Source organism: Malaya genurostris, chromosome 2 (assembly GCF_030247185.1).
Source record: "Malaya genurostris strain Urasoe2022 chromosome 2, Malgen_1.1, whole genome shotgun sequence".
NCBI lineage: Eukaryota > Metazoa > Arthropoda > Insecta > Diptera > Culicidae > Malaya > Malaya genurostris.
In genome coordinates, this window is record NC_080571.1 from 180,888,495 (window position 1) to 180,914,389 (window position 25,895).

Consider the following 25,895-nt stretch of genomic DNA (forward strand, 5'->3'; position numbering starts at 1 on the left):
TGACTGCAAATATATAGTGTCTTCTAAAGTAGCTTGAAGTCGTCTACGAAGGATAGTTTGTGGCATTTCAATATGAAGTGGAGATCATTGAGGTAGAGTAAAAATAAAAATGGTCCTAAGTGACTGCCTTGAGGGACTCAAGAGTTGACTGCGAAAGGCACTGTAATGAAGTCTCCGATCTTCACAGACATTTCGCGACCAATTAGATACGACTCGAGCCAATTTAGCAACGATCCACTGAAACCAAGTCTGTTGCTACTACTATTTGGAGGTTTATTTTGTCAAAGACTGCAGAGAAATCAGTGTAGATTGTATCAACCTGTAGGCGTGCTTGTAGAGATCGAACTATAAACGAAGTGTAGCAGAATAAGTTTATTGCAGTTGATCGTTTCGGCATGAATCCGTGTTGAGTTTCTGAAATGTAGTTGTTGCTGTTGTTTTTCAAGAAATCCAGAACTATAGTTTCAAATAATTTAGATACGGCACATAGTGCAGCTATACCACGATAATTGAATACATCGACTTTACTTCCCTTCTTGAAAACTGGGAAAATAAATGATTTTTTCCAAATATTTGGAAATGGACCTAAGAGGAATATTGAACAACAACGACAGTGCAATTAGAAGATTCTTTGAGCACTTTTTTAATAATCTAACGGTGCAGCTTTGGAAGACGATTTCATCTTAATACACGCTTTTTCAATCATAGCAGTTGTTATGAAAGGGTGAAAACTAGTTGGAGAGCGGCTAGGAACATTTATGATAGCTTTGGAGATCTGATTACTCGAAAGAATTTCATTGGGGTATACACTGCTGGAATGTCGTTGAAATAAGTAGCAAATGAAGATGTCGTTGAAATGAGTAGCAAATAGTAGAAGATTCAACGTCATCAAGAAACATCTGATCGGTAAGTCCTGATTCTTTCCTTTGTTCGTTCATATGGTTCCAAAATCTTTTAGGGTTGATTTTTGGATTATTTTGTACTCGAAGGAGGTGAGCATCGTATAACATTATGTTCAGTCGTTTATAGCGGTTGTTGAGTAAGATATAGTGAGATCGCAATTAAAGCGAAGGCCGTTTAGATAATTTCCTTAATGCAGACCGTTTAGTGACAACGTTTCAAGGTCAGATTTGCCCATGGGGGATGTATCGGTTCACGACGAATTTTTTTTGGTATAAATTGATCGATGGAGTACGAGATTACATGAGACCATAACATAGCAGCAGAGTTGCAGTCGCCACTAGAACATAAGTTTTTTCCAGTTCAACGACAGTAGAAACAACGGGCGTGTCTTCTGGTATAGTGATTTGAAGAGGAGGGTGATGGCGACAAGTTTTAACTAGCGAAGAAGCTGCAACGGTTATGGAACATTTATCCGATAATTCATAACTGACAAAACATAGGCCCAGAAGCCGATTGTCGCTGTTGTAGTTATCGTTCAGCTGAACAAACCCGGCAGTATTGTAATCGACCAGGAGTCGTGATGTAATATTCGTTTTGGAAGAAGATGTAGCGTCTGGGTGAAGATATTTACAAGAGCCGTGAATCCATTTATTGCCAGATTGATTAAAGTCTCCCAAAATAACGATTTTGTCGTTCAACCTCATTCGATCGCATATCGCCAAAAGTGAACATAAGTGTTGTTCAATCATGTCAGAATCATTCACGCGATCAGGCGGAAAGTAAAGCACACACATGTATAACGTATAATGTGAGAATAAAAGAGAAATCCAAACTTGCTCAACATTGCCTCAATTTGAGAAAGATATCAAGCGCGAATTGAATTTGGAGCGACAGGCAAAATACCTCCGCCGCTCGTTTTGCAACTGTTAGTTTCGTTACTTTCTTGTCGGTACATGGAGTAGGAACTATCGAAAATCCGCTTGGCTAACGTGTTATCATTAAAACAGCTTTCAGTGAAAGCATAAATATCGTAAGCAGCTTCGGAATAGGCGAGATAGTAATTAGCAAGAGAGCGATTCATTCGACCTACAATCACCAGTCGAGGTGATTGAATTTGCGTGCTGGTCAAATCATAGTTTTCGATCGTTTGGGTAGGGGCTGAGAGGTACTCCCATCGTATGGGCAGCGGACCGTTTCAAACATTTCATATATAATCAGAAATTTATTGTATACACTGACCACAGACCATTGATTTCAATATATCATTTATAAGAAATCTCACCTACCCTAACGATACAATGGACATTCGCTACAAACAAGGTAAAGACAATGTTGTGACAGATTTTTCAAAGAGACTGCCCGAGCAGGCTGAGTCTTTACATGGCACATGGACGGATTAGAAAACTTATACTTTGGATGGGAAGAAAAACAAGATTTTGGAGCACTTTTGTATTTCGACGAATATGAAATAAGCATGAATATTAATGATATCAAATTTGATCTACTGAAATTTTTGAAACTTCGAAATTTCATGTATTTCGCTGCGGCAGCTTGTGTACTTTCGGGTGCGAGCACAAGAAAACTACTTCGAAGAGCGTATTTTACGCGGTTCTCATTTTGGAAAGATGCTGAAATCGAATTGTAAACAATAGTCAGCTGACTTATTCTCTCATTGCATCAAGGATACTACTGCCCCTCTGTGTTAAAAAAAATCGCACCATTCCACTCTACCGATCGCGAGTAAACGTGACCACTAGGGTGGGACAAAAAATTGATATCAGTTCCACCAAACTTTTCGTGTTCCTTTTGGGTCCCATAAGCATCATGCAAAATTTTAGATCGATCGGAGAAACTATATTTTCGCGCCCACGGTTTAAAGTTTGTATGGGATTTAGTATGGAGAAATTCATTTTTAACAAAAAAATCGGCTGGAGATCAACCTGTGAACTCTAAAAATCAGTCCATGTGTTATTTTCGTAGGAAATTTATCGTGCAGGAAAACTTTAGAAGGCAGAAAAACAATCCGACATTTGTAGAAAAAGTTATTAAAGGAAAACCGACTCAAGGTCCGAACAATGGCTCACTCCTTAATATATCTAGCACCACTGCTGCTAGTGGTGGTAATATGATTGTGCTTTCTTTTATTATGCTATAACGGTTGATTTTAGTTGTTTGATGTCTTCACAAAAGTTTCTCAACTGAGTATGAGGATTATTTTTAAGTGACAAGTCATGTTCCAAAACTCACTGTAAAGACACAAAAAAGTCAAACTTTTTAATTTGAAGAAATAGGTTTTTGAAATCTTCTACAATATTTTAGATAAACTCAAATCCAAAAACTTTGCGGAATATATAAACTCTCTATCACTTATAGTTTAGAAGATATAGATGGTACTTTTTTATGCACACACAATTTACATGACTTTTTGTGTCTTTACTGTAAGGTTTGGAGCATGGTTTGTCACTTAAAAATAATCTTCATACTCTGCTGAGTAACTATCGTGAAGACATCAAACAAAACGGATCAACCGTTATAGCACATTAAAGGGAAGTCACATCATGTTACTTTCACTAGCAGCAGTGGTGCTAGATATATTAAGGAATGAGCCATTATTCAGACCTTGTGTCTGTTTTTCTTTAATAACTTTTTCTACAAATGTCGGACTGTTTTGCGGTCTTCTAAAGTTTTCTTCCTCGTTAAATTTCCTACGAAAATATTATATGCGCCGATTTTTAGAGTTCATAGGTTGATCTCCAGCCGATTTTTTTGTTAAAAGTGAATTTCTCCATACTAAATCCCATACAAACTTTAAACCGTGAGCGCGAAAATATAGTTTCTCCGATCGGGCTAAAATTTTGCATGGTGCTTTAGGGACCCAAAAGGAAAACGAAAAGTTTGGTGGAGCGAGAAAATAAACATTTTCATCTTTTTCCCATACAACCTTGTCCCACCCTAGTGACCACGCTCTTATGTAACAGACTGTAAAGCTTGCTTCAAATAGAATTGGAACAAAGACAATTGCCTGTATTTCAGTTATTTATTATTGTATTCAAGATCTTTTTTTATACAAATGTAGCGTTTTCTTCATACTTTTAAGAAAAAATACGGATAAAATTATTCGTCACGGTTTTGAAGGGATTCTCGAATTTTTCCTGTAACACGGCTCAGTAGGCGGCGCACACCTTCTTCGTCCATCGTTTTAGCTATCTTATTCCACCAGGTCGTCATCTGATTGATGTCTTTGACAACGTTTCCCTTTGCCTTGAGTCTCCTCTTCATGATTGCCCAGTATTTCTCAATAGGGCGGAACTGGGGGCAGTTGAGTGGGTTAAGGTTTTTCGGAACAAACTGGACCACTTTCTCTGCATACCATTCTTAAACGGCTTTGCTGTAATGACAGCTTGCCAAATCTGGCCAAAACATTACAGGATGGTCGTGGCAAAATTCGTTTTTGGAGACACTCTTTTTGGTATAGTTCCGATGTCATTGTCTTATTTGTAACGAAAACTTTCGTTTATTTGCCGCAGCTGCAAATGCCCGGCCAAATCATAAATTTTCTTGCAAATTTGTCGGCAAAAACAAATTTAAATTTGGCTGGAACATCCCCCTGAGCCGTTGCCAAGTAAAATTTTTGACCTGGGATTTGACCGAAGTCAGCCTTGACACAGGTTTCATCGTCCATCAGAAGACACCCGTTGAACTTGGTCAGCACCTGGTCATATAGTTTCCGAGCACGAATTTTGACCACACTATTCTGTTTCATGGTCCGATTTGGCTGTTTGCTAGCTCGATAGGACTTGATTCCTTCCCGGAGTCGAGTTCTCCTCACGGTACTATGGGCAGCACCGAATTTTCTGGCCAAATCACGGTCCGACAGATTAGGATTCCTCTTAATCGTCTTCAAAATCTTACCACGCAATTTCCGGTCGTCAGTTCGACTCCGACGATCGGCTTGAGACTTCCGACTCGTCGTCAATGTTTTCTTATACCGTTTGATAACGCGCCATACGGTATTTCTGGACAATTTCAGCTGTTTAGCTAGCCTAGATGCAGACCACAATGGATTTTCCAAATAACTGTGCACAATTTTTTTCCTTCTTTCGGCTTCCATGTTGATTGTTTACAAAGTACAGTCGATTTTCGGAATGTCAAAAATCATACGTGAAGCTGACAAAATTCCCGACACGTGGGCGCCAAGAGTTTCCAAATCCGTCCACCACAGCGAGCGCCACAATATGAGCAAAAGTTTGTTCCAATTCTAAATGAAGCAAGCTTTAGTAGTATTACCTGAGTCAGAATGCAAGAATGTTATGCAAGACGATCTGACTAGATATTTAATTGTAGCACAGATGGAAAATCAAGAGAGTGCCACGGTCGCGCAAACTTTCCTAAATAATTATGTATGTATATATGGGATACCCGTCGAATTAATAACTGATAAAGGAACCAACTTTATTAGCTCTCTTATGAAAAATGTATGTATAATTTTAGAAATTAAGAAGATTACTACTAGTACATATCATCCACAAGCAAACCTGGTGGAACGATCGAATAGGAAATTGAAAACCTATCTACGACAATAAGTAGGTAACGAACCGAAAGCATGGGACCAATTACTCCCATTCTTCAGTTTCGAATATAACACAACTGTAAATTCCTCAACGGGTTATACGCCGTTTGAGTTATTATACGAAAGGCGGAAGAAAATTCCAAACTCTGTTTACAAATACGACAATGATGGTCTCTACTATGAGAACTACGAAATGTGATCGACATTTAAACGACTTTATCATCAGGCTCGGGAGAATCTGTCCAAACAAAAAAGCGAAAAGAATTGTATGATAAAAATTCCAACGAATGGCAACCAATGTGCTAGTGCTAGTCAAAGCCAATCCCACAGGCGTAGGACAAAAATTACAATCACTTTACACAATACAAGTAGGTTTAGAATTTTGAATAATATAAATATCAAAAACCTGTTTTAATAGACCTAGTGGTGTAATGATGTCTTTCTCATATCAATCATACTATCATATAAAATACTGTGGTATTCTTAAAAATAATTTTCTTCGATTCTTAAGAGAATAACTGAAATCGGTTTGTTTGACTGTCTACTGATAAAAACTATCAATTGGAATGGATTTGAGGTCGATTTAGACATTTTTTTAAGGTTTTTCCACATTTTCAGTAACGGTATGCAATTTTTAACCCACTTTACCCTACATTTCCTTATCCGGAAGTCGGATCCGCATGAAATTCAGGAATTACGTATGAGACTACAGGATCTTTCATTTGAACCTAAGTTTGTGAAAATCGATCGCGCCATCTGTGAGAAATTTTAGAACACATATTTTCTTTTTTAGCACATTTTACCCCATAGCTCCCGAACCGGAAGTCGGATCCAAATAATATTCAGGAATATTGTATGGGACCACAGGACCTTTCATTTGAATATTAGTTTGTTACAATTGGTTAAGCCATCTCCGAAAAACATGTCAGTACAAAAAAACGTTACATACACACATACGCACATACACACACACACACGCATACACATACAGACATTTTGCGTACTCGACGAACTGAGTCGAATGGTATATAACACTCGGCCCTCCGGGCCTCGGTTTGAAAGTCGGTTTTCACAGTGATTGCATAACCCTATTGTATGAGAAAGGCAAAACAGTTTTAAATCCACTTAGTGCACTATAGTGGTGTAATGATGCCTTTCTCATATTACTTATGCTTTTTATCACTAGAAAATGCTGTCAAGATTTCCTTTTTCTTTATTATAAACTTCCGAGTAGAATGTGAGATCAAAAAGAAAACTCAATTCGATGTTGTGCTGTTCGAATATATCGATTACTTAATTTGCTATCGTTTTGGTCGTATTTAACGGTTAAAAGATCAAAATCGAAAGCAAAAAAAAAAAATACGGCTGTGTAATGTCCGAGACATAACAGGATTTCGTGAATACGAATAAAACTGACACGATTTCTTTACACTTTCGAATTCAAATTGATAGTTGATCGATTGTGTGAATTGCGAAACTTTCTCCTTTTTCACTACTAAAATTTTAAACAATTTTTGACGCCGATTATCTCATTTCGGATTTTCACATTTCATTGAATGAAACTATCAAGATGCTGTACAGGATTCATTTCTGCCTTTTAGAAGGACCAAATTGTGGAGTTCTCTACACGGGCAAAGTTTCGATTCTTGAAATGAGCAAAACGAGTCATGATTTGGGGAAAATAATATATTTTCATGACCGACCAAACAAACTTTTTGAAATTCTTTTATTCTTTGTGCGGTTATTATCCACATCTGCTTTCTACCTATCATTAGATTTCCGAAAGTTAAATAATTCATAATTCCAAGCGATTGGTGCCCCCAAACTTATATACAATAACTAAAATTGTCAATGCAAAATTAAGTTAAACCGTGTGAAGGCATCTTTTTTTATACATATAAGGCAAAATTTATTAATTTCGCTAATTTACTCGCCACTCCGTGCACTTTTGCTGATCACAACAGAAATGATTTTCTGCATCATTCATTTCCGAATTTACAAGAAGAAGCTTTTACATCAACAAATCCACGTTTCACTATAGAATGTAAACGTTTATTGTGGAGATTTTTTCAGGAAATAGGCAAACCAGTAACATAATTAGGTATTAGGCGCTCATTGAAAATATTGGACGTCACATTCCAACAACCCTCACCATTCCCCCTGTCATAAAAGGTCACGTTTTGTGAAACACTCCGCTCCTCCTTGCGGCTTGACGTCTTTTTTGGACAGCCCCTAATACGAAAAGAGAAAAATATAAAAGCAAAAGCAAAATATCTGATTTTTTGAGAAACACCCTAAGTTGCTCTTTAAAAATAGCTGTAACACTAAAACCGTTGCAGATACTACTATGTTGTTCTCAGCAAAGCTGCTCGATATAAGTTTATCAACAATTTTGCCGAAGAATGCAGTCCTCTATCTCAACACATCCGGAAAATAAGTTTTGGATCACCTTAATAATAAGAGCCACCCTAATACAATGTACATCGACATATGTCTTATCTTCACTGATCATTTGTTTTGAAGACATCATAGCTCTAAAGTATAAGGTTAAGCCACAAATGTTTTTGTCCAACTGAATCGTGGATCCGGACCACTGTGCAATGCAATTTAACTCGGAAATTTTAAAATTTCCGATCGGTAATCTATTTTTTGAGATTCTGCGGCAAACCTAAAACAAAATCAAAATTTTAGTAGTTATCAGTTGGGTGTGGGTTGTGCATAAAAATTGCCTAGATCTTTTGTCCAATACAAAAATATGATTATTTTTAGAGTTTTAGGTTAGTTACCAAAATTTGTACCAAATTTCTTGAGATTCTTTGAACGGATATATAATGTTGGCCATCAATCCATTGTTTCTGGTAATGATTCCAATATTCTGAATCAAAAAAATGTACATGTCATCGATTTAATTTTTGAGTTATATACAAACATGTGAAAAAATATGATTAATACATATATATTTATAAATTCCTGAAAGTAGTACCTTTACAATGGTGAACAAATTTAGAAGATCGGTTGGCTAACAACAAAGTTATGACTCGGTAAACTTGAAGTTCTCAATATCCGATCCGCGATGCAGGTGCCGTATGAATGCAGATAGGGCACATTATGAGCTTGAAAAAAAAACTTGGAACGGGAAAAATCAGATTTTCATTCGTTTTTCCTAAACGAACAACAATTATGATATACTCGTACTTAAAATAATCTACAAACTTCACAAAATTCGAGGGTGTAAAATTTATTTAATTGGTGAAGTAACAACTGAGCTATGATAGCTCAAAGTTACCGTTCCAACTTTTTTTGAGGCTTGGTGCTTCGTGTAACTTATTTAGGCTTGGTATTAGGAGTGTTAATCTATCACATCACTTGAGGCAGAGGGTTCGAAGTGATATCCGGGTAAAAAATTAGAGTTACGAGCTTTGAAATAAATGCATTCTTCAAGTATCGCTTTTTCGAACCATGATTGATTTTCATTGGAAAAGAGTTATTGCTCTTGGTTTCATGATAAGTTAAAATGATATGATTTTCTATTCATAACAGCAGTAACGGATTTCTTTCCGTGAACGATATTTAGCACAGTTCGGAACATTTATCTCGAACGATTTTTGCACAGCGAAAAGTGCAGGAAGCAAATCAAATTATTTTGGATTTTCACTAAACTGATGATTTCTACATTCGATTTGCAAAGAAGTAATCTTAATAGTTCTTTAGATAACATTTAGAGCCATTAGAACGGCTGATTTTATATAATGTTGTCCACTTTTCGTTTCTTGTTTTCTTTCTCTCCAATGCAAACCATTAGCAGCTGATGCAATCGTTCTTGCTTGAATTGAAACTAGCTTTGCGTACATACCGACACATCCGCTCGCAGTGCCAAATGATGCGAAACTGGTTTAACACTCCTCATACCAAGCCTCAAAAAGTTACGCGAAGCACCAAGCCTCAATAAAAGTTGGAACGGTAACTTTGAGCTGTCATAGCTCAGCTGTTTTTCAACGGATCTCAATAAATTTTACACCCTCGAATTTTGTACAGTTCGAATACAGTACAGAATTTTGAGAACTTCAACTTTCTCGCGTCATAACTTTGTTGTTAGTCAACCGATCTTCGAAATTTGTTCACCATTGGAATGGTACTAGTTCCAGAAATAAAATGCACTAAAACATACGTAAAATAGAGTTGTCTACCTAAAGTTATGGAGAAAGCTGTAAACAGAAGACAACAAAAAAGATGGGATTTTTTACAATGGTCGTAAATATCTCTGAATTCAAAGCGATGACCTATATGTTTTTATACATTATTCGATTGCTAGTCAACCCAGTTACAATTTATGCTAAGCTGACGTTTTTGCTCCATAAAAAACAACCTGAAAATATACAGTGTAAATATAAATATTGACAAATATTGCAAAAAAAATATTTTCAACATATAAATCAAAAATGAAAGCGATGACTTGTACATTTTTTGCTATAAATTGTTAGTATCATTATCAAAAAGATTGTTTTGATGACTAAAATTATATATTCTTTCAAAACAACTAAAAATTGGAAGAAATACATTCAATTTCTATCAGCGGAAATATTTTGCCTAAAAATTTCAAGGCAGAACAGTTACGTTATTGAATGATATAATTTTTTATATTTTGAAATCAATTTATTTACAATTTACTCAAAATTGGAGGCTTCGATTTTTGTGCTGTACTAAAGAATGAACACATAGATCCAAATAATTTTTGTATACATATAAAACAAACTCAATTGATATCTACTACAATTTTGAATTTGTCCAACATTTCTACTATTTAGGAAAAAAAATTGTTTGATTTTGTGTCAAAAAGATCTCAAGAAATTATGTGAAATTTCATAAAAGTTTCCTATGATGCCTGAGAGTTTTCGCCAACGAAAAAAAATCTAAATTGATTGGTTCATATTTTAGGAACAAATGTGACAGTTTTGGTGGTATACTATTCTGCTGTTTATTTCGCATAATCAGAAAGCAGTAAGATTCCCATGGCTTCGAGTCATTGGTTCTAGCCAGGGCCGGTGAAACATGTTAAACCCAGGTGGGTAATTTTTCATACGACGGAGAACGACCCACTATTTCGAAGTATTTCTCTATTCTAATGGAAATAATATTTATCCCTAAAAAGTGCAGTCGTTTTTTTAATAGTATATTGATTCTATAAAACTTTTCATGAAACGCGTAAATTAGAAGTTAGAAGAGTTTACGATACTAAGTTTTAAAACAAAATTTTGCATCTAAGGTTTAAGGTTTTGGTTTCAAAATCACTGCCAATATTTGTTTTCAATTTCAATTTGTCACTAACTTTTTCGTTCTCCTTTCCCCCGTCTTTTCACCATCTCGATGGAAACTGATTAGATCTCTGTCGTATTGAGACATGCTGTGCCCACATTTCCTTTTTACCTCGTTTTCCACAATATTTACTTCTCTTTCATTCTCTTCAGTAACATCACCATCACCGACAACAGAGAACCGCTCCAGTCGATGACCAGGCTGCAGGCCACTCGCCGAGTCTTTGCAGCCTGATGATTTTCCCGCGGACCCACACGGACTGAAAGATGCGGCCAACATAGATATTTACCAACGACATCTGGTAGACTCTCATGCTATATTCAATTCACCGGCCACTGCTGATAACCACCAGAAAGTTGAGTTTTCGAGAATCCGCGACTCCGATACGACAGTACCTAATGGTACTATTCTAGTTTTAAGTTAGTCGTCAATTGAGATTAGAAAATACCCTTGGAAGCTTAGAGCTTAAGCAGTGTGCCTTAAAATTATATTATATTATTGAATTTAAAAAAAAACGTAGCCCTACGTCAAAAGACTTTGGGAGATTTTCTTCATGTGAAGATATAGAAGGTGAGATGTGACCATGTTCATTTCATCATTTCGAAATCTTTTAGTAACTTAACTTTCACTTTTTACAAGAGGAGTCGACCTTAAACAACTGCCGGAAAATTCCGATGAAGGTCTTCTACTATTTACTATTCCGGCAAAGCTACCAAAAGTTGTTACTTTCTACTTGCTACTGCATTCTTCTTTTGCCGGTTCGGAATGTAAAGAGTAAAAGACCTTAATCGGTATTTTCCGGTATCTCAGAGACCCGAGTGATTCACATTGATGAGATGCTTAAGTTCGGCTCCTTTGCTGGAAGGTAAAGTTAAGTTACTAAAAGATTTTTGCCTGCTCAAATGATCCTTGTCCCGTCTCACCTCTCTGCGGTATATTTTCACATCCTTGCTCTACCTTGAGAACTAGCATTCTATAATTTTATTTATTATTCCGAATAACAATAAAAATTTTCTTATTATTATGAAAAATGCTATTATTTCCATTGTTTTTTTGTTCGAAATTTCAGGTGGGTAATTACCCGCCTTTGGAATTTTCGGGTGGGTAGTGCTACCCACCGTACCCACCTCTTTCACCGGCCTTGGTTCTAGCCGTTGTTGTAAAAATTGCTTGATTTATATTTCGCTCTTCATCAAAGCAGTTGTGATGAAGGGATGCACAAATAGCTTGCTAGTCAATGGGTCGTATGAATAAAACTTAGCATGCTTGAATTTTGGTAGTAAATGCTGCGTGTGGATCACGTTCCTGTCAAAACATGCTACAAACTGTAGTATTTATACATGTTTTCGGTAGGTAGCTCTAGAGATTGCTACTCGTGTGTTTGCTGATAAAGTGAAGTACAGAAATAAAAAAAGTGGCATTTTTACAGATGTAAGTACGTTTCTTGCTTTGTGCATGCTTATGCCAGCTTTTCCGGCTCTGTGTCAATACGGTATGCAGTAAATGCTTAAATTCGGAAGTAGCAATAACCCGCATGGCGTTTTGGCTACCTGAGCAGCCATGGGTACCAAAAGTCTGCCAGGACCGATTCAGTGACGGCAGTCAAATCTAATTTGAAAACATAGTCGCCTGTATCTTAGTTAGCCAAGAGTTTTTATTTTTTCATCTTCGCTGAAAATGTCAGATTGCGGTTGATGGAAAATGGGTGAGTTAATTTCAATTATACATTCGATTGGATGTGGAATTTCTATTTCCATTCAGAATATTGCGATAGAATATTAAATTTTCACTCTGTAATTTGTTCCATATTTACTTCTATAGAAATAAGTTATTCGCTTGAAATACAGAATGGTAATTTCACAATCGATCGGAATAACCTAACTAACTTGATTCCAGTCAATTAAGCACTACTAGAGTCTAGTGCTACCCTGATGCTATGTACAGTAAACGTTCAAGTTTAAAAAATACGCGTATCTGGAATTCGAAACTTTTCGACTATAGTTCGAGACCGGCCGCGCTGTAAACGGGTGATGTGATTCCCAAAACTTTGATCACCAGCAAAAATCCTCCGTCAAAAAAGAAGCACGTACATATTTACCGATCAAATCGAACTCTAACAAGGTTACATATTATCTTCTGTATTGTTTGTTATTGTTGGCTAATGGGCATTCATTTATTGAAATAGTTTTTTCAGAAGCCCGTTCGATAGTAAAGGAAAAAAAAGCGACAGTACTCGATGTTGAAATTATCATGATTTGTCACTCAGGTGATTTGCTTTCGTCACTAGATTTGGATACTTTTTCGACGGTTCAACGCAACATACCTGTTCGCACATGCTTAACGGGGGCACGTCCGGCCACCCCAGAAATTGTTATGTCCAGCGTATCAAATGCTTTGCAGGACGCAAAAGATGTAAGTATAATCATGGTATTTTCCCACACGAAAATGAATCTTTTAATACTTGGCAGATTGTATTCGGTAATGTCTACCAATCTTGTTGGGAAAGGTTACGCCGGAATTACGTGAATCGACCCGGAAACATCTCAGGGCAGATCAGATTATCACTTCCAGGATCGAAGAACCAAGCCGAGGTGAGCACACTAATAATCCCGGCTGCCGATGAGCGGTTTCTGTTGGAGGAATGTCAAACCTACTTCGAAGCGATTTCGCGCAACTCACTCTTCCTGAGGGATTTAATTTAATACTAAAATTAAATTTAAAGAATAAAAATAATGTAAAGTAAATATATAAGTTTACGATGAGTAAAGATCCGAAATTGAATACAAAATCTAAATAAACAGGGAAGAAGGAGAAGAATAAAACGGTTTTCTTGCAGTTATCTTCACTCTGGCTGCCAGCACCTGGCAACCATGTCTTCCTTAGAACCGATAAAACGAAATCCTGGTGGAAACGGTTGCATCGTTTGAGTTGTATATCTGGCAGTGTTGAGGCAGCCGGACACCAGAAAGGCTGTCAGCCATATTTTCCCCGCTGGTAGCCTTTAGCCAGCCGTCTGGATGCCAAGCCAATGCGGGAACTACATGTTCGAACTTGTTTTTCATTCATACCAAACCGCGTTATACTCTGTGGACTTTGTTTTTGAGAAGATACTACAAACAACAGGCTTTACTACCTTTTTTAATTTAAATAATTTTAATAATTATTATCATTTTTTCTACTTGAATCGAGATCTCGGATCTTGCTTGCAACGTTTCACGTAGATTTCGGTGTCCTCGATTACACAGATTGAATTCTCAGCAAGTATCGTATCGCACAACTTTCGAACTTTTGGTTCTCGATGCTTCTAGTATCGGATTGCTTTTGCTTCTTATAGGTTTGAAGATTCAAAGAATATAGTACATCTGACTTCGAAGTGCCAACTTTTTAGACCACATCTCGAGCTGAAACTTCTGTTACTAGAAAACGAAGTGAGTTCCACTATTGCAGGTACTTCCGAAACAGAAGTTCGGGATCCGGTACAATCGAAGGCGGTTCGAGAAAAGTGGGAATCAGAAAAGCCGACATCAATTTGTTTGGCCGTCTACTGACAATGACTATCGATTAAACTAGTTTTGAGGTAAGTTTAGAAATAAGTTAACGTGTTTTACTTAGCGCTTTTAGTAACGGTATAAGTATTTTAACAATCTTCACCCTGTAATTCCGCAACCGGTTGTCCGGAATTGGTGTCGGCTGAAATTCAGGAATTCAATATGGGACCACGAGACTTTTCATTTGAATTTATATTCATTTGTGAAAATTTGTCAATCCATAGCTGAGAAAAGTGAGTGAGATCCATTTTGGAATAAATGAACACTTTTTCCGGTGCTTTCGGAATCGGAAACTGGGAATAGCCAGAACCGGTTTATTCTATTTGTCCACTGATAATTACTACCGATTGGAATAGTCACGCGGTTACTTTAGAATTTCTTTTATGTTTTTCTGTTTCGCCACTTTAAGTGACTGTACTAATTTTCAACAGACTTCGCCCTATAATTCCGGAACCGGAAGTCGCATTCTGATGGAACTTTGGAGTTTTATATAGGACTATGAGACCTTTCATCTGAACCTAATTTTGGTGAAATCTGCCACGCCATCTCTGAGCAAAGTGATGAAATAATTTGAAATTGTAATTTTTATACTAATCACCTTGTAATTCCGGAACCGGAAGTTGAATCGAAATGAAATTCAGGAACTTTGTATAAAACATTTATACCCTTCATTTGAATCTAAGTTAGTAAGAATCGGTTCAGCTATCTCTGAGAAAAGTTAGTGCATTTATTTTCTTTTTTTTTGCGCATATTATCCTGTAATTTCGGAACCGGAAGTCGTCTTCGGATAAAATTCAGGAACTTTATACGGGATTAGAAGACCTTCCATTTGAATCTATGTTTTTGAAAATCGGTTCAGCCATCTCTGAGAAAAGTGAGTACAAAAAAATGTTACATACATACATATATACACACATATACAGACATTTTACGTACTCGAGGAACTGAGTCGAACGGAATATGACTCTCGGCCCTCCGGGTCTCGGTTCAAAAGTCGGTTTTCACAGTGATTGCATAACCTTTGCATATGAGAAAGACAAAAAGTTTTGAAAATTTCTGTATGTATACCGTTTGTTTTTAGATTCTCCTTAGGAACATTGAGTTTAATTTGTTACAAATAATTAATGACAATAATTAAGTGTATAAAAAGAGTATGTCACCGGTTTAATTTCTAAGCATTTTGTAAAAATAACTAAAATTTGAAATTTTTTAGTGTTTGTCATTTATTTTTAGATGTTTTTGAATATAAAAAAACTGCTAGTTTAGCCCTATTCATAACTGGTTTTATTAGCAATCCAATGATGTATAAAAACATATAGGTCATCGCTTTGAATTCAGAGATATTTACGACCATTGTAAAAAATCCCATCTTTTTTGTTGTCTTCTGTTTACAGTTTTCTCTATAACTTCAGGTAGACAACTCTTTTTTTACGTATGCCTTAATGCATTTTATTTCTGAAACTAGTACCATTCTAATGGCAGTGCTGTAGTTGCGGTTAGTCACAGTTAGTCAGTGACTAACCAGCTCTTGAAACTGCAACCGAAAAATTTTTTTTTGAAAATTTTGTAATGACTGATTCAAGTAACCTAAAGGGTGCAAAAGAAATAATAATACAATTGAAAAAGGTGATTGCTCCCAGGGCGCAGGGTTAAAGTAATCTTGATTATAATGAAATATCCTTCTGAGGGTGCAAATCATTATTTATTTTCAATCTAAATAAATAACATCTTGTATGGATAATTTGGAAGGGCGCCTTGGAAATGATTCCAGGGCGCAGACTCATGGTAGGAGAATTAAAAAAGGCGCCCACATAAATTGTTCCAGGGCGCAGGATGAAAGTAATCTTGATTATAGTGAAATATCCTTCTAAGGGCGCAAATCATTATTTATTTTCAATCTAACTGAATAACATCTTGTATGGATAATTTGGAAGAGCGCCTTGGAAATGATTCCAGGGCGCAGACTCACGGTAGGAGAATTAATAAAAGGCTCCCACATAATTTCTTCCAGGGCGCAGGATGAAAGTAATCTTGATTATAGTAAAATATCCTTCTGAGGGCGCAAATCAATATTTATTTTCAATCTAACTGAATAACATCTTGTATGGATAATTTGGAAGAGCGCCTTGGAAATGATTCCAGGGCGCAGACCAACGGTAGGAGAATTGGAAAAGGCGCCCACATAATTGATTCCAGGGCGCAGGATGAAAGTAATCTTGATTATAGTAAAATATCCTTCTGAGGGCGCAAATCAATTTTTTTTTCAATCTAAATAAATAACATCTTGTATGGATAATTTGGAAGAGCGCCTTGGAAATGATTCCAGGGCGCAGACTCACGGTAGGAGAATTAATAAAAGGCTCCCACATAATTGATTCCAGGGCGCAGGATGAAAGTAATCTTGATTATAGTAAAATATCCTTCTGAGGGCGCAAATCAATTTTTTTTTCAATCTAAATAAATAACACCTTGTATGGATAATTTGGAAGGGTGCCTTGGAAATTATTCCAGGGCGCAGACTCACGGTAGGAGAATTGAAAAAGGCGCCAACATAATTGCTCTCAGGGCGCAGGATGAAATTAATCTTGATTATAGTAAAATATACTTCTAATGGCGCAAATAATTATTTATTTTCAATCCAAATAAATAACATCTTGTAATGATAATTTGGAAGGGCGGAATAGGAATTATTCTAGGGCGCAGAATCACGGTAAGAGAATTGAAAAGGGAGCCCATATCATTAATTCCAGGGCGCAGGATGAAAGTATTTTAAATACATTAAATAATTGTAGTGAGGGCGCAAATTATAACTTATTTTCCAGCTAAAAAAAATCTTGTAAGGATAATTTGGATGGGCGCCTTAGGAATAGTTCCAGGGCAAAGAATCACGGGAGGAAAATGGAAATAGATTTCAGGGCGCATGATGAGAGTATTTTTGAATACATAAAATGATCCCAGTGAGGGCGAAAGATTTTATTTCTTTTCAAGGTTAATAAATAACATCTTATAAGGACAATTTGGAAGGGCGCACTAGGAATGATTCTGAGGCGCAAAATCACGGTAAGAGAATTGAAAACGGCGCCCATATAATTAATTCCAGGGCGCAGGATGAAAGTAGTTTAAATACATTAAATAATCGTAAGAAGGGGGCACAAATTATTACTTATTTTCAAGCTAAAAAATAACATATCGAAGGATAATTTGGAAGATTGCCTTAGTAATAGTTCCAGGGCGCAGGAAATGGGAAAAGGGCGACCTATACAATAGATTACAGGGCGCAGAATGAAAGTATTTTTGAAAACATTAATTGATCCAACTGAGGGCGCAACTTATTACTTATTTTCAAGCTTAATACATAACATCTTGTAAAGATAATTTGGAAGGGCACCTCAGGAATTATTCGAAGGCGCAGAATCACGATAGGGAAATGAAGGAGTGAAGGATGAAAGTATTTTTAAATACATTAAATAATCCTAGTGAGGGCGCAAGTTTTCATTTGTTTTCACGCTAAATAAATAACATATTGTAAAGATAATTTGGAAGGACGCTTTAGGAATGATTCCAGGGCACATGGTGGAAGTATTTTAAAATACATCAAACGATCCAACTGAGGGCGCAAATCACTATCTATTTTCAAGCAAAAAAAAATCTTGTACGCCTAATTTGGAAGGATGCCTTAGGAATGTTTTGAGGGCGCAGAATCACGGTAGGAGAATTAAAAAGGGTGCTCTTAAAACTTATTCCGGGCGTATGGTGGAAATCTTTTTAAATACTGTATATAATTATATACACTATACTATAATTATTTACACTATACTGAGGCGCAAATCATTATTTATTTTCAAGCTAAATATATAGCATAAGTAAGGAGTGCCTCAGGATTGACATCAGGGTGCAGAACGAATTTCTTTATCTAATACTACAAAGCTTTCGAAAGTATAAATGGAGCACAAATTATTTCTTTGTTTGTGAGTTCTATAAATAGAATCTCGGGAGGAAGCAATGCACAAGTCAGCTTTGAGCAGTGCTGCCTTAACAACAATTTTTCTAACAGTTTTTATATTCAAACATAAAATATACTAGCATTTATAACTGTTTGTAATCTTCATTAACAGCTTTTAATAGTTTTAAGTTGACTTTATTGAAAAATTTGACAATAATGAAGTTTTGAATAAGAAATGATGCATTTCAATAATTTTGAACGAGATGAATTAATATAAATACTGGCATCTTTTCTTAAAACTCAGCCTTGTATAGTGGAAGGTCGGTATAGTAGAATTAATTACCACATGAATTCAACTGATGGGGGTTTCATTAGTATTTTCCAATTTCTTATATGCTTGTGAGATGAGACTTTATGAAATTTTATCATTTTGATTAAAGACCTACTCAATACATAGTGAGGTAGTTCACCATTCGATAACATGAACAAAAGCATTAAATTCACTTGTGAAGAAGCAAATAATAGCAGACTTTTTAGACATTTTCATCATGAGGAAGACGGAAAACTTATCCTTTTTGATATATAGAAAGCTAACTAATACGGAAAGTATTATACGTTATACTTCTAATCTTTCTCATCAGCATAAAATGGCAGCTTTTCACCATGATTCATTGAATGTATAACCTAGCTCATGGAGAAAATGCGGTAAGAAACGAGAAAAAATACATTCTCGATATTGGAAAGCTCAATTAATATTCCAAGCAATTAATTCAAAAAAATTTTGATAAAAAGAAATACTGTTGAAAAACAATCACTTCCTACTTCAACCCAACCATCAGAAAAATTAAAAATAGTTTTAATAATACTAGGATCTACATAAGACCATAGAGATACTTTGAAAAAATCCGGATCATATAAACAAAGTGCACTTTGGAGAAATTAGATAAAGTTATCATTCCATTAAAATTATATGTTAAACATCTAACCGATGGAAACTAAACGTAGCTGAAAGTTTAAGAATATATGTAAATATAAACATTCCAATCTACCATTTATTTAAATGTAACTTATCAAAATGAGTTATCTGTAAGATGTAAAATGATTCACCTGTACTAGTACAACAGAGATAGCACCGCACTTTCCTCCCACTATTAGTATCTGTGTCTGTTACTATTTCGTGACATTAGTGGGAACTAGTTATGAAATTTTTAATATTGTAGAAATAAATGGAATTTATTTTCTTAAAAAGCTATCCACTAAGCGCTAAAATAAACATTTTCTTCTGAATTTGATGTGATATTCGTATTTATCGGTTACTCAATTTGCTTAATATTGGTCGCCTTAAAAGTTAAAAAATTAAAATCGAAAGCAGATAAATATTCCTATAATATCGAAAAACATACTGAAATCGAAAAGAGATATGGAATTTCTCTAGTTGATAACAAAACTTATTCTCAGCTTAATTTTACTGCCAAATAACAAAAACAAAATTGAAAAACATAATCAGTTATTGATCTGCTCTGACATTACTGAAAACACTGCGAACAAAGGCTAAAAATAGGATGGGCAAAATACAAAATCTCATCCGGGGGAATTTACATTTTAATGATTTTATTCGCAACAACGAAAAAGAATTCTGTGATGGATTCATAAACTGGTTTCGAACTTTGGATCTCCCGATTTCAGAATATCTAACTCATTTAACGCTATAGACTATGATAGCCACTTGAAGACATCATGATTTTTTTCAATGATATGACAAGCTGTATTAATTCGAAAAGCTGTTTGCTGGTATTTTCTGTCAATGTATACTCGTTTGTGTACAAGACGCGTAGTACGAAATTGCATACATTTAGGCAATTTTACTAAAATGGAAAATAATCAATCGCCAAAATATTGATAATGAACTAGAGTAGACTGGATTATAATATTGTGCCGCGTATACCTTAGCTGTACCCAGCATGTATTAAATGACATTTTTATGAATAAAGTTGTCAGTAGACAGATTCTACCGGCATAAGCTCCAGTCAGTAGATAGATTCTACCGGTCGTTGCCATTAGGGTATGAATAGATACTGTATTTCATGGATAGTGAGACGTGCTTTTTGTTTTTCTCATTTTGAAAACTATGCAATAATTGCATCTTTTAAAACGAGGTTGAGTTTCATAGGGTATCTGTACCCTAGATCATCTCAGGTTTACCACTAATTTAACATTTTAGGATCATTACTAATAATGATATCTGCTGTCTTTGATTAATACATTGCACTGTGGGGAAAAAGGAAAATATTTTCAAAGTAATTTTATCTTATGTAGAATTGACCGTAGAATCGATTGATGACAGTTGGAATAGCCACAAAATTCACTATCATGGCCTTTTTGCTCCAATTTTTTCTTATCATAAATTGATGATGATATGATGGCATGTAGTAAAAATTATGTTGATACGTTAGATACAACAAGAGATACCCACGATTAAAAACTTATTACTCTCTCAGAGGGGAAATTTGTAAAAGTCGACGACAAAAGGGACCTTGAGGTAAAATGAACATGATAGCATTTAGTGCGGTCCTTCTAAGTACGTAGAATCGATTTTACTGACCATTTTACACCAAAAAATGCTTTGTGGTCATCTGCCTCCAAAAAGTCGTAGCGTTTTTGATCCATTTTTCCCTACTGTGCATTGGTTCAAAGAATAAGAAGAAAATATATGCATTCTGCTCCGATTTTCACGTTTTCATAACAGAAGTATAGTTCATTTTCACACTAATTTTGATTGTTAGGGCTGCTTCGGCGAAGATATTGGCTCCGAATGCATCATATGTGTGCTGGAGACCGAGTAATCGGTGATGTCCTGACTAATGAGACGACTATTGGTTCAACTACCCTATATCATTTGAATTAGTCTAGATGGCAAAATGTTCGTGTAGGTGTGTGTCAAAATATTTGACAAATTTTTCACGATAATTGCTTGGCTAATTTGCATAAATTTCAATTCAAACGAAAAATATTATAACAGTTTAACTGAAATTTCAATTGAATTTTATCTGAATCTTACAACGGATTCCGGGATAATAGGGTGATAAGTGTTAAATATTTCAATTTCCACGAATATTTTATTTGAAAGTGACAGTGCAAAAATACGCAAAATCAATTTGCAGGTCTTGTTAGTTCATGGCTAAATACAATTCGTTGAAACAGCTGTTGCGTTCTTTATTCTTTTATTTCTGATAAATTTCCTTACCAAGAAGACTTCCGGATCCGGAAATATAGGGTAAAGTGGGTTAAAAATTTTATACCATCACTGAAAAAAGGGCGAAAATTTTCTAATTCCATCTCAAATTTTCTCCAATTGATAGTTTTTATCAGTAGACGGTCAAACAAACCGATTTCGGTTATTCTTTCAAGAATCGATAAAAATTATTTCGAAGAATACTACAGTATTATATATGATAGTATGATTGGTATGAGAAAGGCATAATTACACCAGTAGGTGGATTAAAACAGGTTTTTGGTTTTTTTTGGTTTTTCAGAGATGGCCGAACCGATTTTCACTAACTTAGATTCAAATGAAAGGTCTTATGGTCCCATAGCTTGTTATTTAATTTCATCAGGAACCGAATTTCGGAGTTACAAGGTAATATGTGAAAATGAAAAACCTAGTGGTGTAATGATGCCTTTTTCATATTACTAATATTTTCAAAAACATGACTAGAAGATTCTGTCAAATTTCTTTTTTTCAAACTTGAATAAAATTGAAAACTTTCTTCGGTATAAACTACCATCACCTTTTCAATTTGTAAACAGTTATGTCAGATTAACCAAGATCATCTTATTTAAATTAGAAATTAATCTTAAGCACGCAAGATTTATCTGGGGTAGTAGCAGATATCTTAGGCGAGAACGACATAGCAAAAAGTTTCATCGAGTTAATAACAATTGATCGCAGCCTCCACAGTTTCGCTTCTGCATTGATTGACCAATTCTTTCCAGCTTATATATCCCCCATTCTTTCAAAACCATCGTCTCCGTTAGGGGAAAGCCAGTAAGCCAGAATAGTGTCTTTTATTTTTAGCGGAAAAAAACTGGTGGGTAACGTCAGACATAACTGGATGACGTAAATACGAATAAAACTGAAATGCTTTTTCTACATATCTGAATATCGACAATCACACGTACTAGTTGATTTGCAAACTTTCAATGCGTCACTTGCATAATTGTAACAGTAAAATTTTACGGCAGACCACATGAGAATAATATGACATTAATTACAATAACTTACTTGTCAAACCTGTTTCGAAAACACTAATTGTATAGCGAGTTGATAGAATATCCACAAACCAAAAGCCGTCATCTTGGATTTTATGAATTTTAAAATATATATTATTAATAACAACTTGTCAAGCGCGGAAAAATGCAAGTTGTAATACCTTATAAAAAGATTTTGGGCCATGAACCGTGGAATTGAAACATATGCTTGATACAGTGAAGAACAATCCGGGACAGCTGCTAGGAATGAATGCCGTCTTCAATCTACAATTTTAAACAAACTAAGATTGAAATAAGTTTTCACAGAATTATCAAAACATGCACTATTTGATGCTTCACGCAAACTTACGTGAGAAACATGTAATGTTTTGAGTGTTGAAAATTATATGGCATGAAATTCAACGATATGAACAAAAACTAAAAATTCATAGAGCAAACAATGGTAATTTCAACCAAGAATCATTAAATGGCAAAGTATGTCCGTTAGTTGACTGAGTCACCCAAGCCGCTGATGAGTAAATGGTTCATACAAATTTATATAGTCCCACTTGCTAACCAAGTTCAAATTACGTCAATTTTTGCGTCATTTGACAATTTATACAGTAAAAATATCTGAAAATTTCTCAGTTCAAAATAATCTTGTGATTTTACATCTTATAAGATGCACATAAATGGAGCGTCATGTTTTAAGATAATTTATATGCAAGAACATGTAGAATTGTGTGATATGAAAATTACATGGCTTGAAAACGAATGAAATAAAATACAAAATATCGATAGCAACTGCGCGAGACTTGAACAAAAGAAGCATCAGATCTCAAAGCGCTCCAGTTAATCGACTGGGCCACAGAAGCACATATCTGCTTAGTGAATAATTGATACCTTTAAACGCATACAGCGTCACTTGGTAGCCAAGTGCAAATTACATTAGGAGCTAGTAAAATTCTGCTCGAGTGGGATATTGCGTCAATTGACATTTTCTTTCTATCAGTTGTATTTTCCATCATGATTGATTGAAATTAACATGTTTAGCGCGTAAATTTCACTTACTTACACTTACTTACTTTTTGTTACATCTGATTCAATTCAATTTTACAGGTTTCTTCCAAACTGCGAAGTGGTATCGGTGCAAAAATTGTAGCACAGGTTTAGTGCAATTGGTTTCAGTACATCCTCCACTACACACGGGGTCTTTTACGTTATCGATGACACAGATAAAAATATTTTGTGAATTTACATCTATTTTCATGCACATATTTGGAGCACGTAATTGAACATAAAATTACTTTACAATTCTGTACGTTTCAATACAATTTAATCGCAAAATAAGCGTTAATTGAAAGATACAGTTATATTAATTGAAAATTCAATGCAATTCAATTTAGTTTTGCACCGATGAAGGTTTTCAATCAAAAATTCGATTCAACCCATGTCTATTACATGTTACTATTGATTTACATCTCGTGTAAATTTCATTATTTCTTTCTGTGTACATCAGTTTAGGTTGCACGTTAGGCATGATCTAATATTCTCAAGTATCATGCATTTGGTGCAATATACAATTTACAATGGTGTTTGATGATAGACGGAAACATTAGATCACAAAGCACACCAGATAGTCGATTGAGCCACAGAAGCACATATCTGCTTGGCTGTAAATTAGTAAGAATTATGTCACCTGTAAAATTCATAATTTCTTTCTGTGCAGTTTTGAAGAAGTAGATTTTGAACTCTATCTCAAAATCACACAATCGGAACTATTATTTGAAAGAATAATAAATACAGAAAGTGGAAATCTCAACACCTGGATACTTAGAAACATTAACATTCAGATTATGATAACACTTATGTCTGTTGCAAATGAGTCTTCATGGTTGATTTGTGTGGCAATTGAAGAGCTTCAGGAAACTTACAAAAGAGTTAAAAATGAGTTGTTGGGGAAAATACGGCGCCTCGCTCGCAACAAATAAGTCTGATAATAAAACTATATAACTGTTGTATACAAAAATACGAAGAGGAAGAAACAGCAAACCCTGTTAAAAAAATCTAACTTCAGTCAATTGCAATGCGCCCCTGTACCACGGAAATCCAGGCGCCCCATCAACAAAGTCAACGACTAACCAATTAAATTTGAACAACTACGGCACTGTCTAATGGTGAACAAATTTTGAAAATCGGTTGACTGTCAACAAAGTAATGACTCGATAAAGTTTGAGCTCTCAATATTTAGTCGCGACGTTGATGCCAAAGGAAACAAAATTAGATAGCAGATAGGGCATTTTTGCGCTTGAAAAAAACCTGGAACGGGTTAAATCACATTTTCATTGATTTTTCCTAACCGATTGTCAATAATGATATACTTCAAATAATCTACGAACTGTACAAAATTCGAGGGTGTTTATTGAGATCCATTGAAAAACAGCTGAGCTATGACAGCTCAAAGTTACCGTTCCAACTTTTTTCGGGCTTGGTAGTTGGAGTGTTAATGCGTCTTCTCGCCTTGACAACCGGAAGGCAAGTGAGAACTACGATCTGAGCGTTTGAGGTTTTTAACTACGCAGAAGGTGCGCTCTCCGATGCCGCTGTTTGATTACGTCTTCTCGCCCCGACGTATGCTTCCATCCAACGCACAAGAAGAAATGATCGATTTTCGACCACGGTTCCCCTTTTATAACGTTCAGTTCAAGATATGTGCCTGACTACCTCAAAATCGTCGTCCTTGCGCGAAAAACCCAAGCAAAATTAAACAGTTCTCCGTGTTGTTTAAAAATTTTCAGGAAACTTAATTTTTGAGTTGTTTGTGGTTGTCTTACACTGTTCAAAATATTATCCTAAATTCCTGATCATATTTTTGATGGAATAGCGAAAGAATTATGTTGCTACCATTAATACAAGTCGAGATATTCACGATTAAGTTCTGTCCATTCTTCCATATGGCTAATTTTGAAAAGGCACCCCATAGTAAAGTAAGTCGTATTCACGACAAAAAAATGTTGGAATGCGAACTTCTGCGATTGCTATGGACTGTAAGTGCTAATTATACACGGAACCACCCGCGATCCCATTTCAATCAGAATATTAGTTGTTTTTTCTGAATTCGATTGGTTAAAATTTGGTACAACTAATCGATTGTTGTTTTAACTAATCTGTCATTTTTTATTTATCGTGCTGGCAGCTTAGCAACGACACCCAACAAGTAATGAAACGTTTCAGTTGAGCAATGCCAAACACCACGAGCGAACAATGAAACGTTTCAATAAGATGTCGCTCGTGCAATTGAGCAAAGACACAATCCCAGCAAAGTTACTTGTATGCGTGAAAGTAAAAAAATGTTTCAGTTGTTTCAACC

General features: G+C 35.5%; 1 protein-coding gene and 1 long non-coding RNA gene across 5 annotated transcripts in view; one reads left to right on the forward strand and one right to left on the reverse strand.

The window, feature by feature from the left end:
- Window positions 1–25,895, reverse strand: part of LOC131432575 (cartilage oligomeric matrix protein) — a 1,247,904-nt gene that overhangs the window by 577,231 nt on the left and 644,778 nt on the right. The window lies entirely within an intron of this gene.
- On the forward strand, window positions 12,688–13,470 carry LOC131432577 (uncharacterized). Its single transcript, XR_009229902.1, has 3 exons — window positions 12,688–12,907; window positions 12,972–13,198; window positions 13,255–13,470. It is a non-coding gene; the product is annotated as an uncharacterized LOC131432577 (long non-coding RNA).